At 39.1% G+C, this 16,188-nt stretch overlaps 1 protein-coding gene and 1 non-coding gene across 2 annotated transcripts in view; both read right to left on the reverse strand.

Annotated features, from left to right (window-relative positions):
- SPMIP2 (sperm microtubule inner protein 2) overlaps positions 1 to 16,188 on the reverse strand; it is a 179,478-nt gene that overhangs the window by 54,633 nt on the left and 108,657 nt on the right. The gene's annotated exons all lie outside the window — the stretch shown is intronic.
- On the reverse strand, positions 5,211 to 5,275 carry MIR12363 (microRNA mir-12363). The gene has a single exon (NR_162924.1). It is a non-coding gene; the product is annotated as a microRNA mir-12363 (primary transcript).

Consider the following 16,188-nt stretch of genomic DNA (forward strand, 5'->3'; position numbering starts at 1 on the left):
GGCTTTTGAAAAGTTGATAAAGGCAAGACAATGGAGGTTAAGTGACTTACCCAGGCCACATAGCTAAGAAGTATCTGAGGCCAGATTTGAACCCAAATTCTCTCAACTCCAGGTCTGGTGTTCTGTCTGCTGTGCTACCTAGCTACCTCTTCTTTTTTTCTTGCATCCATTTTGACTTTATCATGGCATACAGTGTGAGATGCTGGTCCATGCCTCATTTCTGCCAAACTTTTCCAGTTTTCCCAAACAATTATTGGCAAATAGTGAGTTCTTTACCAAATAATTTAGCTCTCTAGTTTTGTCAAATACTAGGTTACCTTGAACATGTACTCCTGTATACTGGGTGCCTTTTCATTTCATTGAGCAACCACTCCAAATTGCTTTCAGGACTACATCAGAGCATCACCCACAGCATATCCGTCTTGCTCTCACCTCTCTAACATGAAATATTTCCAGATGCTGTTATCTTTGCCAAATTGATGAGTATGAGTTGTTTTTACTTGCATTTCTCTCATTGTTAATCATTTGGATCAATTTTTCGTATAGTTCTTAAGACTTAAATTAATCTTTTCCAACCTGTTTGTTCATAGCCTTTGGCCATGTGTCCACTGAGAAATTGCTCTTATTCACTGATAACTATCCTAATTCTCTATAGTTGTAGAACTGCATATTTTGGCTACCAAACCCTTTTCAAAGATATTTAAAATAAAAAGATTTCTCCCAATTGACATTTTCCCTTTTACAGATATATGGACTGTGTTCAATCCATGCAAAAGATTTTCAGTTTCTTATAATTCAAATGATCTATTTTTTCATCTTTGGTTCCTGCTAACCTGTGGTTTTTAAAGAATTTCCCCCTTAGAAATTGTTTTGCCTTTATAATGCCTACTTTTACAAAGGCTTTTTTTTTGAAGGGTGGGAAAGGAGGTGAGAAAGAAATTAAATGCTAGTTCATTAAAGAATAGAATCAATCAATTTCCTTCAAAGCCATAGTTGTGAAAGATCTGATCTTGTCTTTTAATTTTTCATTTTTCACTTGGTCCTTTAAATTGTGTCTGACTCTATGTGACCCCATTTGAGGTCTTGGCATTTCCTCTTCCAGATCACTTTACAGAGGGGAAAATGAGGCTGTTAAGTGACTTGCCCAGGGTCACACAGTAAATGTTTGAGGTTGAGTTTGAACTCATAAAGATGAGCCTTCCTGATTCTAATCCTTATTCTCTGTCCTCTGCACCACTTCGGTGCCCTAAAAACCAAATAAGAAGGGAACTCTTTTTCTTCCACAGCCATCTGCTTGACAACTACTAGGGACCTCTCTGAAAGAACTTCTAGCCTGCACTGACCCCATCTCCCCGGGACTGTCTTTTGTTGTTGTTCAGTTATTTTTTCAGTCACGTCAGATTCTCCATGACTTCATTTGGGATTTTGTTGGGCAAAGATGCTAGGGTGTTTTGCTCTTTTCTTCTCCAGCTTTAATATTCAGACTTATCATACTTTTGTCTTATAATCCTCTAATGGATAACATTTTGTAAAGTGAAAACAAGTCTTTGTATTCTCCAGTGCTTCAAACAAAGCCTGGCACACTGTAAGTGCTTAATAAATGTTTGCTGGAAGGGCAGCTAGGTAGCACAGTGGATAGAGCCTTGGCTGGAGCTGAGTGGACCTAGGTTCAAATATGATAGTAGAAACTTCCTAGCTGTGCAAGCCTGGGTAAGTCACTTACCCCTCCCTTCCCATTACCTATCCCTTTCTGCTCTTCTGTCTTAAAATTGAGAGTAAGATAGAAGGTAAAGGGTTGTTTGGTATTTTTTTTCAATGCTTATTGACTTGACTTTACAAAAGAGGAGGGGAAACAACATTAAAAAATCTTTAATGGTCTAAAGAGAGGTTCTTGGCCTTTTTTTGTTGTCATGAACCTATTTGGCAGTCTAGTGAAATTTAAGAATTCCTTTTCAGAATAATGATTTTAAATAATTGAAGAAAATGCTAAATTTCAATTAGAAGTTAAAGAAAATAAATATTTTATATATATATATATAACTTTTTATATTTTTTTAATTTTTATATCAAATGTTATATAAAAATAAATTTTTCTCCATCCAAGTTTGTGGACCCTTAGTTCCATCCATAGACTCCTTAGGGGTCCACAGGTAATGGGTTAAGAATTCTTGCTCTAAAAGGAAATCTACTAAAACAAAAATTCCTTCAAACAATTGGGAGAACTTTCAGGAAGAAGATAGCAAGAATAAAATGAAATGATAAATAGTTGCTTAAAAAAAAGTGGAAGGCAAGTAGGTGACTCAATTGATTGAGAACCTGGGTTCAAATATGACTTCAGACGCTTCCTAGCAAAATGACCCTGGATAAGTCACTTGTTGTTTAGCATTTACTACTGACCTGCCTTGGAACTGACACACAATATTGCTTTTAAGATAGAAGCTAAGGGTTAAAAAAAGAAAGTGAATTAGAGCCCCAAAAACATATACTCTGAACAGAAGGAGTCTGTGAAAAAGGTTTCTGGGAGGCAAACAAAAAATAGAACTAACCTGATTTTTGCTATTGGCCTGAAAATTCCTGAGATACTAACTCCCACACAGAAGCATTTCTAGATATCAGGGTATACATTGTAAATGAGCTTAAATTTGTGTGTGTGTGTGTGTGATGGACTCTCTAGCCGTGGAAACCTAAAATAACAAATATATAGGTTTAAAAGCTACAGTAAAGTGTCTTTCTTATGGCAAGAGGCAGAAAGGATTGAAATAGTCCCCATAAAATATAACACATGATTAATACTCCATTACTTCATCTGGTAATGTGGCAGTCTTGCCAAGGGTGATTATTTACCACAGCTATTTACAGCATTTATGTAGACCGGTCAGTGCAGCCCTCGGTAAACTGAAAGCTCTTTGATATGATCCTAATGAGGGTATGCTTTGTGGTTTGGCAAAAATGAAAGGAGATGGCAATGGTGGGAATTGAGGAGAAGGAAAACCATCCAAGTATCTTTAGCCTGAGCTGGCCTTTTCCATTTTAGTTGATTTAACTCCACTGGTTTAATTGCGCAGATGTGTTAGCTACAGAATCAGAGCTCATCCATTGACAGCTCCATCCTCATTTCCATTGGGTTTCCCAATATATACAAACTTTGGTGTCACCCTCATAGGTCTCCATGGATATTCCACTTCAACATAGAACTGAAGTCATTTATTCATGACACAACTACTAAATACCTACCAAATGCCAGGTGAGAGGCAGAGTGGTTGAGTGTGGCTAGAGGACTAGCCTTAGAATCACAGGATCTAGAGCTAGAGAAGATCATTTTGCTCAATTCTCTCATTGTGAGATGATGGAAAAATCAAGTTATTCCCCAGTGCCTTGGCACTCCAATATTATAAGCCACAGGCAAGTTATCAGTTTGGATCAATAGAGGGAGTTACCCCAGGGAACTTCCCTACATGGATAAGATCAAAGGTCCAGACTCCTTTCTCCCCTTCCCTTCCTAGCTCCCCCTCCCAAATCCAAACATTGTGCTAGGGATGAAAACGCCAACCCTATCCTTAAGGAATTTACCACCTGATAGAGGGGATACACCAAGTGTACAATTATACATGACACAAGGTAGACTTCTTAGAGACTCAGAAGAGATGGAGGAACAAATTTCATGGAAGGCTTCATGGAGAAGGTGACACCTAAGCTGACTTTCGAATAAAGGAAGTACATTGTAGGCATGGGAATAACCTAAGTGGTTGAACAAAAGCTAGAAAGTATATGATGAAATCAGGGAACACCTAGTAAACCAGTTTAGAAGGGATATAGTGGGGGCATCTGGATGGGCTTAGTGGATTGAGAGCCAGGCTGATGAATCTGGACTTAGATACTTCCTAGCTATATGACCCTGTGCAAGTCACTTGACCCCCATTGCCTAGCCCTTTCCACTTTTATGCCTTGGAGCCAATACATAGTATTGATTCCAAAATAGAAGGTAAGGGGGGGAAATAGATTGTAAGGGTTTAAAAAGAAAAAAGAAGAGATATAAGGTACATGATAAGGAAGAAAGTAAAAGGTAGGTTGGAATTAGATGATAGATACTTAAAATGCCAGGTTAAGCAGTCTATTTTATCCAAAAGGCAACAGGGAGCCACTAAAAGTTTTTGAGCATGAAAGTGACATAATGAGAAGTTTTGACAACTGTCTGGAAAGTGAATTGGAGAGAAGTTAGACTGGAAACCAGGAGACCAACTGGGAGGCTGCTGAAATAGTTCAGGCAAAATGTAGGGAAATCCTTCACACCAGACAGTTCAAGGGTAGAGAGAAGAGGATGGATGCAAGAGATAGTGTGGAGGTAGAATCTACAACTAGCAGCTGATTGAATGCAGGGAGTGGTGAGGAAAAAACAGACTAGTCCAAAGTGACCCTGAGGTTTCCACTAGAAGGATGGTTAGGAGGGAAAAGGAGAAATTAAATTTAACTTGATCTAGTGAATTTGAGGTGCCAGGATGAAATTCAAGTGGAAATGCTTAACAGGTAGCTGGAAATGTCAGTCTGGAGCTCAGAAAAGGGCTTGGGAATTAATTTGGTATTATCTGCATAGAGATGACAAATTTAAGGCATGAGAGTGAATGAAGTCCTCAGGGGGAAAAGCAAAGATGAAAATATTGGACTCAGTGGGGGAGTGTTTATACTTGGACCTGAGGAGGCAGATGACAAAATGACAAAGGAGAGTGAGGAAAAGTCAGACTGATAGGAGAACCAGAAAAAAAAATCAGCTGAGAAAGGAGAAAGCCCAGATCAGGAACTTGCAGAGCTTGGATCAGGGGGACCTCTGATCAGATTCTGCCATGGATTAGACCTTTAGGGAGCAGTGAAAGTCTGCATATTCCCAACCTAGCCTGTTCCTGAGATTCTGGAATAAAACAAAACTCAGTACCCTCAAGAAAGCAGCAGTAGGACCAGCCCAGATATTCCCTCCAGAAGGGCACAGAACTTGGTCTTAACTTCAGTCTAAATGAAGTCTAGAAGTAGGTAGGAAGAAGTGAGGGGAGTGGGGGAGAATTCACTAGAAAAAGGTATTATGGTGGCAGGGATGACCAAGATACATTGACTCACAGAGACCTTGGTGACCTATGTGGCCATTTACATGGATAAGTCACTTAACCCCAGTTGCCTGGCCCTTATATTCTTCTATCTTGGAGCTGAGACTTAGCCTCCTAGCTGCCCCTGTGATTGTCTTTTGCTTCCATCATACATTTATTATACAACAGACAATCAAAGAGGAAGCCCGATGGCTCAATAGATAGAAAGCCAGGTCTGGAAACCCAAGGTCCTGGGTTTAAATATGGCCTCAGATACTTCCTGTCTTTGTGACTCTGAGCAAGTCACTTATCTCCAATTGCCTTGCCCTTAATATTATTCTGCTGTGAACTGATAGACAGAAGGTAAGGGTTAAAAAAAAAAAGATGATCACAAATAAACAATTATATTTATTAAAACAAGTAGTAAAAAAAATTGGGAGAAAGTTATGCAAATTAGTATAGATGACAGTATAGAAGTTAAATGGACTCTTGTATGTGGAAGAAAAAAGAAATCTAAACAATCAAGAAGAGAATGATCTCACCCCAAAAGTCCATTCTTAGAGGTCTCTGGAGCTATAGGCCCTGGGAATCAAGGGACACATGGGGGGAGCAATTTCCCCAATGGCCCTAGAGAGGTCTCCTGTCCATTCCAAGTTCACATTCAAAGTTCACAAAGTTCCCTCAAACTCATTTTCTCTATGAAGTTTGTCCACCTATCAGGAGTCCAGTCTCCCTTCTGCATATTATTCACATGTACAAAGTCTCAGAGGTTTCTCAGTCAATCAAGACTGAATCACATATCCCTGATTGTGGTCCTGACCATAGGACCATCCTTCAGGGATCTGCCCAAGCCCACATGGGATGGCGTGTTGCAAACGTCAGTCTTTTTAATCTATCTCTCATCTCTCCCTATCTCTCTTTCGCAGTCCCTGTATACACACACATACATATAACATATGCATGCATGCAGTATCTATGGAGAGCAGTCCATTGGATAGCAGGGACCCTCTGAAGAGATTTGAGTCCTGAAGTGCCATGATCTGAGTATTACATGGAGAAAGTCAACAAACTCCTCAAATAAATTCTCTTTTCACCACACTAGTCAAGACAAGAGTGCCATGTCTTGTCCTGAGATAATGAAGGGACCAATTCATGAAGACGATTTCCTTCCCAAGCCTTCCCTGAGAGCCCCCCTTTTTCCTCACTAAGGTTAGTCAGTTCAATAGAAAATTAAGGTAGACATCTTCAGGAAAGGGAGACTCCATGAAAATCTCATTCATAGCCAAAGAAGGAACTGTTGGAGTCTGAGTGCAAATCAAGGCATGCCATCTTCCACTTTATTTTCTTCGTGAGATTTCTACTGTATTGTGTGTGATATGTCTTCTATTATGACATGAACAATATGGAAATATGAATTATATGAAAGTACAGCTATGATCTGCGTACGACTCTTCACTGCCTTGGGGGGAGTGGGGTGAGAGGGAGAAAATCTGAATACTAAAATATTGAAAAAGATTGTCAAAAATGGCTTCTACATGTAACTGAAAAAAATTTTTTTAATTGGAAAAAGAAAGATTATGGTAGACAAAGCCAGAGAAGGCAGGGTTCAAGGGCATAGACCGAGTGACTTTTAAAATCAACCCAGCAGGAAAAAGACAAGTTTATTAAGCAAAAACAAACAAAAAAAATACCAATATGGAAATGACAACAGATGATTTGAAAAGCCAAAAACCTAGGCATTGCTATTTAATGTTTATTGAATCCTTCTAACATTTTAGGCACTGACATTCACTTTAAAAATAGGAAAATGTCAGGTTTTATGGATGTTTGAAGAAAACATCTCCCAGAAAAAGCATGCATTGATGTATGAATATATTTTCAAATACTGTCAATAACATCTGTGCAAGTTTAATGACTGGTTTTTATAGCATTTCATTATAGAATAAACCAGGAACATCTCCCCTACATTACCCAACAAATCCCAACACACACGCTTTAGTCTCTCTTACAGCCAACAACACAGAGAGCCTGTTTATTTGAAAGTGCAAATATTTCTTTAGCATCAAGAGTCTGAAGGAGTTTCTATTTGAAACCTTGGCAACCAAACTTTTCCTGTTTCTTGAGTACTTCTAGATCCTACTTAGTGTATGTACTAAGAAATTTGTTTCACCATCAGGTAGGGACAAGGAATAGGAAAAGAGATATGATAAATGGTTGCCTGAAAACTATTGGAATGTCCATGATAATTTTTCCAGAAACCATCTCAGATAGTTTAGGTAATCAATTTTGCAACTCACAACCCAAACAATATTCTCCTTACAGACCTTAGAAGTCATCAATTCAGTAACAAAAACATCTAAGAAATAAAAACAATAGAATTCAAATAAGATATTCAACCAATCTTGCATGGATCTGTGGAACCCTGGGGCTCACTTGTAGCATGCCATGGATGAGGTTCAGCAATGGAGGACTTGATTTGAATGATGGTGGTAAGGGATGTCTCTGTGAAAAGGATTTGCATTGTTGCAGGAAGGATCACCCACTCAGTAGACCTTAAAAAAGAGTGAGTCCAACCTTTGGACTCCCTTTCTTCCTCCCCCAAGGCCATGTAGTATGTAACTATCTCCCTGGAACTTCCTGTAAAGTCTTCTTCTCTCCCCAGCTACAAAATCCTTTGCCTCTGGCTGTCTTTTCTACCTTAGGTATTTCTTCTTGAACACAGGGAACAAAGCAGTAATCCTGAGCAAGAATTGACTTTTGACTATCTCAGGAGTTCAAGAATTTTTAGACTTCTTATTTGGAGCTAGCTGCATTTTGAGAAGAGCCTACTGCAGCTACTATAGCACTCCCTGGAGGAGATGACCACTGACAGGAGGAGGAGCTCAGTGACTGTCCTGTTCTTTATCTGGAAGAAAAAAAGCCAAGGATATAAAGGAAATTAATGGAAAAAAATGTGAAGGAAGGTGGTTTTGCCATACGAGATCTCAAAATGTATTATAAAGCGGCAACCATCAAAACTATCTGGTACTGGCTAAGAAATAGTGTGGTGGCCAATGGAATAGATTAGGTGCTCCATATGCTGTGTTTGACAAAGCCAAAGATCCAAGCTTTTAGAAGGACAACTCATTATTTGATTAAAAAAAAACTGCTGGGGAAACTAAAAAACAGTATGGTAGAAACTAGGCATAGGCCAACACCTCACATAATATATACCAAGGTAAAATCAAAATGGATACATGATTTAGAAAATAAAAGATGATGCCATAAACAAATTAGGGGAGAACAAAATAGTTTACCTTCTCAGATGAAGACATTAAAACTCTCTTTAGTCGTATGAAAAAGTGCTCCAAATCACTATTATTTAGAAAAATGCAAATTAAAATAACTCAGGTACTACCTCACACTTCTCAGACTGGCTAACTTGACAAAAAAAGGAAAATGATAAACATTGGAAGGGATGTAGAAAAATTAGGACACTAATACACTGGTGGTAGAGTTATGAACTGATACAGCCATTGTGGAGAGCAATCTGGAACCATGCCCAAAGGGACATAAAACTATGGCTATCCTTTGACCTCACTGGTAGGACTGTATCCCCAAGATATAAAAGATAGGAGGAAAGGAACTACTTGGGCAAAAATATTTATAGCAGCAATTTTTGTGGTGTCAAAGAACTGGAAACTAAAAAGATGTCCATCAGTTGGGGAATGGCCAGACAAGTTGTGGTATATGTTTGAAATGGAATATTCTGTGCCATAAGAAATGACAAATAAGATCACAGAAAAACCTAGAAAGACATATAAAGTGATACAAAGTGAAGAAAGCAGAACCAGGAGAATGTTGTACACAGCAACAATAATAATGCATGATGGTCAATTGTGAATGACTTCATTATTATCAAGGCAAGGATCCAGGACAATTCCAAGGGACTTGCGACAGAAAATGCTATCCACTGCCATAGAAGGAAAAAATGGAATCCGAATGCAGATTGAAATATACCATTCTTTACTTTATTTCCTCTATGAATTTTTCTCTATAGGTGTCTTGTTTCACAGCATGATTGGAAATATATAATATTTGATAATATTTGTACAACCTATAATAATTATATTACCTGCACACTTAGGTGGAACAGTGGATAAAGAAAGCAAACACCCTCCCTCAGTTTCCTCATCTATAAAGATGTAAAGGAGATAATAAGAGCACCAACCCCCAAGGTAACTGTTGTAAGGATAAAATGAGTAAATATTGCTGGAGTGCTTTGTAAATCTAAAAGTGCTATATACATGCTAACTATTTTTCTTATTAAATGTTAGTTAGGAGACTAATATCTTTCTGCCTGAAATCAATTTACCTTTTTATGTACCATGGATACCCTTCCTGTTTTGTACTGATTGCTTTCTTCATGTTTGAATGTAGCACTTATAAATCATCTCCTTTTCTGGATGAAAAAAATCCATATCCCAGCATAATAGTGTATGTTCTCTCCTCCATCCCTCTCTCTCTCTCTCTCTCCTCTCAGACTCTCTGTGTGTGTCTCTGTCTCTGTCTCTCTATCTGTCTATCTCCCTTGTCTCAATATATTACAGGTTGGGAATTTGGGGGGAGTTTTGCAGAAGCTGCCAATGACACATGAAGGCCAACAAATGACAGAAAAAAGTTTAGAAACTCAGAAATGTATAAGATATGTGTATAGCATTGTATAATATCAACATATTTTATCTTTTAATACCATAAATACATACAATTTCTTTTTTAAAGCTAAAATAAATAGTTTGCAGAAGGAATAGGAAAGTCAGCAGAAGACACACTAAGACTAGAAATGTAATTTGGTTATTCACAAGTATATATCCTATAAAAGAAAAACAAAAAAATTCCAATTTCTTCTCTGGTATGAAGGGAGTGCCAAAAAATCTTTTACAAGGATTTGCCAGATCCTAAGGGTGCTATGCCTCTAACCTTTGCCATGTGGAAAGGCTATATACACACAATCACATTTTAAGCCTTTGTTAATGAGCACTTGAGTCTTTTCTAAACATTTCTTTGTAACAGAGAAAATAAATAACTATCCTACACCTGAACTGCATTGAGAATGTACTCCTTTTTCAGGGAGAACCTACACATGAGCCAAATTTAAGCCTGAAGCAATTGTCCTTAGGGCTCCAAGGATGCATGGGCACAGAAGAAGTCAGAAAATTAAAGGAGAAAGAGCCTGGCTCCTTTCTTAAAAGGTCCAGTTCTCCTGGCCCTGATCCTGGTCCATGGGAGCCTAGAACCTGGGGTCCCTTGAGAGGAAGAGGTAAAGCTGCCTAATCTCCCTGGTCCTACAAGTAGTTTGAAGTAGTAACGGGGAACAAATAGATTTATGAGAATTATTCTTTGCACTTAGACACAGATGAATGTAATTTCTTATACATGCTTAGGTAGCAGATAGAATATAAACCTTGGAAGACAAGGGGGAGGTAACTGTTACCCCATACATTAACAGAAAGGCTGGGGCACCTGTTGAGCATTCCCTGCATCCTCTCAACATGTTCTCTGACAAGGGTATCTATTGCAATACTGAGTCAGCAAAGTATAAAATCCTGATTTAGTAGCTGTGTGACCCTAGGCAAGTCACTCTACCTCCTCATCTATAAAACAAGGAGGCTAAACTCTGAAATTTTCTACCATCTTTTTATCTATGATTCCATGATTTCTTGGGACTAGATCTGCCATGGCATTGGCTCAGGGATGCCAGATCCCTCTGGGTAGAGTTGGGACAGTTGTAGTGACAATATCTACTATTTTGCAGGGATCATGGTCTACAAAAACACATGCCTCAGCTCAGTTTTCTGCTCCTGGCTGCTTGAGAACCCTTCAGGACTGTTCTCTGTCATCTCTCTTAATGCCACTTTTCTGTGACCTCTTGCTTCTCCTTCCTTTTCTTGTTTTTCTTCTTTATATACATCCAAGGTGTCCTCAGGTGATTGTGGTATCTTGGAGCTTCCCCCAGGCAAAAGTAGTTCCTCTGTCTACCATCATTGGCCCTGAAGCCATGCAGGCTGCTTCCGTTGTTGCAAAGGAAATCCTCCAAATTTGTAAAGCTAGAGTTTTGCAAAATAACAATGTCTTCGAAAACGCTATGTTCTATATGTGCACAAAATCTTTCCATCCTTTAATGCCCTCATTTCTTCCTTCTAACATATAAATTTCTTGTAAATAATTAAGTCCACATTTGCAAGGATACATACATATATATCTTTTTTCCCATTTGCTTAAAATACCCGTCTTTTGGGTACAAGGAGTCCTCTCCCAACATTTGCTGATTATTCCTCAGGACATGCCTGGGAATTGGCAAGTAGGTGGCAAATATCATTAATTCCATTTGACAGATGGAGAAATTATGATAGAATGATGAGGTCTGTCTGCATCAGGCCAATAGCTTATTTCTGGAACTCTACTTTTTTTTTTCCTTGACCCTGTTGTCTATCCAAATGCAGCAAGCCTTTCATTAGCAAGTTTGAAAAATTCCCATAGAGAAAACTGATTTTGCCAAGATGGGCACCCTCATTTAAAAGATTCAGTTCAAATGTCACTCCAAGCCAGAAGATTTCTTCCCTTTAACCCACTTATCTCAGTAATTCGTGTGTATGTGTGATCTTTTGTATGGGTACTAAAATTCTGTGTAGATTTTGTCAGACGAATGCTAGAATTTTGTGTTCCAATTTGGCACCACATTTTGGTATAAGTGCTGATGAGCTGGAAATGTCCAAAATGGTATAATCAAGATGGCAAGTGGATTCAAGATCTCACTGAGGGAACTGCAATGGTTAGCCTGAAGAATAGAAAATTTAAAGAGGGGCCACACCAATCTTCAGGTTCTTGGTTGCAAGGAAAATTCAACTTGTTCTGTGTAGCCCCAGAAGGCAAAATTAGGAGCAAAAAGTGGAAGTTACAGAAAGGTAGATTAAAATTGATGCAGATGGGGGCAGCTGGGTGGCTCAGTGGATTGAGAGCTGGACCTAGAGTCAGGAGGTCATGGGTTTAAATCTGGCCTCAGACACTTCCCAGCTGTGTGACCCTGGGCAAGTCACTTAACCCCCATTGTCTAGCCCTTACCACTCTTTTGCCTTAGAACCAATACAAAGTATTGATTCCAAGATGGAAGGTAAAGGTCTAAAAATAAAAAAGAATTGATGCAGAGTAAGATTTCATAACAGTAGTGTCCAAAAGTGGGATGGTCCACTTTATTTATTTATTCTATTTTTTTTAAGATTGGTAAATTATTCCCATTTTTAAAATGAAATTAAATCTATTTTTTCACATTTTTTAGAATATTTTTCCATGACTATGCCCAAAGGGCGACAAAAGAATATCTACCCTTTGACCCAGCCATAGCACTGCTGGGTCTGTACCCCAAAGAGATAATGGACAAAAAGACTTGTACAAAAATATTCATAGCTGCGCTCTTTGTGGTGGCCCAAAACTGGAAAACGAGGGGATGCCCATCAATTGGGGAATGGCTGAACAAACTGTGGTATATGTTGGTGATGGAGTACTATTGTGCTAAAAGGAATAATAAAGTGGAGAAGTTCCATGGAGACTGGAACAACCTCCAGGAAGTGATGCAGAGCAAGAGGAGCAGAACCAGGAGAACATTGTACACAGAGACTAATACACTGTGGTATAATCGAACGTAATGGACTTCTCCATTAGTGGCGGTGTAATGTCCCTGAACAACTTGCAGGGATCCAGGAGAAAAAAACACCATTCATAAGCAAAGGATAAACTATGGGAGTGGAAACACCGAGAAAAAGCAACTGCCTGAATACAGAGGTTGAGGGGACATGACAGAGGATAGACTCTAAATGAACACTCTAATGCAAATACTATCAACAAAGCAATGGGTTCAAATCAAGAAAACATCTAATGCCCAGTGGACTTACGCGTCGGCTATGGGGGCGTGGGGGGGAGGAAAAGAAAATGATCTATGTCTTTAACGAATAATGCTTGGAAATGATCAAATAAAATATATATAAAAAAAAAGAATATTTTTCCATGGTTACATGGTTCATGTCCTCTTCCTCCCCTCTTCCCTCTCTCCTCCTGGAGCTGACAAGCAATTCCACTTGTTTATACCTGTCTTATTACTCAAAACCTATTTCCATATTATTCATATTTGTAATAGGGTAATCTTTTAAAAACCACAACTCCAGACTTCGGGTCAAGATGGTGGCTTAGAGAAAGCTAAAGTTCAGATCTCCAAAAACCCTTCCCTACCGATCTCAAACTATATACTCCTAGGGAGCCGAAATTCAAAACGATCAACAGCATAGACCCTGGGAATCCACCTCCTGGACCTGGACCTGGATCAAAAGGTACGGCCCCCCCTCAAAAGCTAGAACCCGAGATCACTCGGACCTAAGGGGTAGGAGGGCCCAGTCCAAGGCTACAGAGGGAAACTTAGAGCCGAGCTTGTAACACCCTGGCCGGATCCTTCCATCCGAGTCCCAGTGAAAGTCACTGCCCTTGGAGCTCCAGGAAGCCAAGGCCCCTCCCCCCTCACAGAGCAGGGTCCTCTGAAACAACAGTAAACCTCAGGGCCGGCAAGACAACCTCACGGCCAGCTATTCTGAAGGCAACTTCCAGAAAGCAACCCGACCCAGTTGAGGGGGCACCCAATCATCAAGGAAACAGAGAGAGCTGGGGGAGAGTGTAACCCCCTGGCTGGATCCTTCCATTCCTGTTCCAGTGAAAGTCACTGCCTTAAGGCCTACTCAGTTCAACTCAGGGAAAGCTCATAGAAGGGACAATCTGCCCAGGACTAAAACCTCTGAACACCAGACAGAGATAAGAAAAGCTAATCCTCCCCATTCAGAGATGGCAAACTCCACAGAAGCACAGAAGCCCCCAAATCCCAAGAAAAATAAAAAGAAAGGGGCAACTTTGGACACATTCTATGGAGCCAAAATACAAAATACAGAGGAGATAGAAGACGATACACAAGAAAATGCTCCGAAACCTTCCAAAGGAAATGGAAACTCTCCACAAACCCATGAAGAATTTGAATCAGAAATGACCAAAAAGATAGAAGCCTTCTGGGAGGAAAAGTGGGAAATAATGCAAAAGAAATTCACGCATCTACAAAACCGGTGTGACCAAACTGAAAAGGAAAAACAGGCTTTAAAGGTCAGAATCAGGCAACTGGAAGACAACGATCATGTAAAAGAGCAAGAATGAATAAAGCAAAGCCAAAATACCAAGAAATTAGAAGAGAACATAAAATATCTCACCAACAAGGTGACAGATCTGGAAAATAGAGGGAGAAGACATAATTTAAGAATAATTGGACTTCCAGAAAAGCCAGAAATAAACATCAAACTCGACATCGTGATACAAGATATAATCAAAGAAAATTGCCCAGAGATTCTAGAACAAGGGGGTAATACAGCCACTGACAGAGCTCACAGAACACCTTCTACACTAAACCCCCAAAAGACAACTCCCAGGAATGTAATTGCCAAATCCCAAAGCTCTCAAACAAAAGAAAAAATCCTACAGGAAGCCAGAAAAAGACAATTTAGATGTAAAGGAATGCCAATCAGGGTCACACAAGACCTTGCAACTTCTACTCTGAATGATCGTAAGGCATGGAACATGATCTTCAGAAAGGCAAGAGAGCTGGGCCTTCAACCAAGAATCAGCTATCCAGCAAAACTGACTATATACTTCCAAGGGAAAGTATGGGCATTCAACAAAGTAGAAGATTTCCAACTTTTTGCAAAGAAAAGACCAGAGCTCTGTGGAAAGTTTGATACCGAAAAACAAAGAGCAAGGAATATCTGAAAAGGTAAATATTAAGGAAAGGGGAAAAATGTTATCTTCTTCTTTTATTCAAACTCTCTTCTATAAGGACTACATTTATATCAATCTATGCATACTAACATGTGGGGGAAATGTAATGTATAAATAGGGGGTAAAGAAAGACCAAATAGAATAATCTTTCTCACACAAAGATTCACATGGGAAGGGGAGGGGAAGAAAACTCATATATATATATATATATAGGAAGAGAGGGGTTTTTACTTAAACCTTAATCTCAGGGAAATCAACTCTGAGAGGGAAAAACATCCAGATCCATTGGGATCTTGAATTCTATCTTACCCAACAAGGGTAAGGAGAAGGGAAAACCAAGGGGGGGAGGGGGAGAGGGAGAACAAAAAGGGAGGGAAAGAGAGGGGGGAGGGGGAGAGAAGAAAAAGGGAGGGACTAAAAAGGGAAACATCAAGGGAGGGGACAAGGGGCACTGATTCAAAGTAAATCACTGGACTAAAAGGTAGAGCTGAAGAAGAAAAGGTTAGAATTAGGGAAGGCAATCAAAATGCCAGGGAGTCCACAAATGACAATCATAACTTTGAACGTGAATGGGATGAACTCACCCATAAAACGTAGACGAATAGCAGAATGGATTAGAATCCAAAACCCTACCATATGTTGTCTTCAAGAAACACACATGAGGCGGGTTGACACCCACAAAGTCAGAATTAAAGGATGGAGTAAGACCTTCTGGGCCTCAACTGACAGAAAGAAGGTAGGAGTGGTAATCATGAATTCTGATAAAGCCAAAAGCAAAAATAGACTTGATCAAAAGGGACAGGGAAGGTAATTATATTTTGTTAAAAGGGACTTTAGACAATGAGGAAATATCATTAATCAACATGTATGCACCAAATAATATAGCACCCAGATTTCTAATGGAGAAACTAGGAGAATTGAAGGAAGAAATAGACAGTAAAACCATATTAGTGGGAGACTTAAACCAACCATTACCAAATTTAGATAAATCAAATAAAAAAATAAATAAGAAAGAGGTAAAAGAAGTAAATGAAATCTTAGAAAAATTAGAATTAATAGACATATGGAGAAAAATAAATAGGGATAAAAAAGGAATACACCTTCTTCTCAGCACCACATGGCACATTCACAAAAATTGACCATACATTAGGTCACAGAAACATAGCACACAAATGCAGAAAAGCAGAAATAATGAATGCAGCCTTCTCAGATCACAAGGCAATAAAAATAATGATTAGTAATGGTACATGGAAAACCAAATCTAAAACCAATTGGAAAT

Source organism: Monodelphis domestica, chromosome 6 (assembly GCF_027887165.1).
Source record: "Monodelphis domestica isolate mMonDom1 chromosome 6, mMonDom1.pri, whole genome shotgun sequence".
NCBI lineage: Eukaryota > Metazoa > Chordata > Mammalia > Didelphimorphia > Didelphidae > Monodelphis > Monodelphis domestica.